The sequence below is a fragment of the Austrofundulus limnaeus genome, unplaced genomic scaffold, assembly GCF_001266775.1.
Source record: "Austrofundulus limnaeus strain Quisiro unplaced genomic scaffold, Austrofundulus_limnaeus-1.0 Scaffold1818, whole genome shotgun sequence".
NCBI classification, from domain to species: Eukaryota; Metazoa; Chordata; class Actinopteri; order Cyprinodontiformes; family Rivulidae; genus Austrofundulus; species Austrofundulus limnaeus.
The window spans coordinates 39,415-39,757 of NW_013954220.1; positions in this window are offsets into that span (position 1 = coordinate 39,415).

Below are 343 nucleotides of genomic sequence, written 5' to 3' on the forward strand. Positions count from 1 at the left end.
ACACAACATGTCTTTAACACTGAGACACACAACATGTCTTTAACAACACTGAGACACACAACATGTCTTTAACACTGAGACACACAACATGTCTTTAACACTGAGACACACAACATGTCTTTAACACTGAGACACAACATGTCTAACAACACTGAGACACACAACATGTCTAACAACACTGAGACACACAACATGTCTTTAACAACACTGAGACACACAACATGTCTTTAACACTGAGACACACAACATGTTTTTAACACTGAGACACACAACATGTCTTTAACACTGAGACACACAACATGTCTTTAACACTGAGACACACAACATGTCTTTAACACTGAGA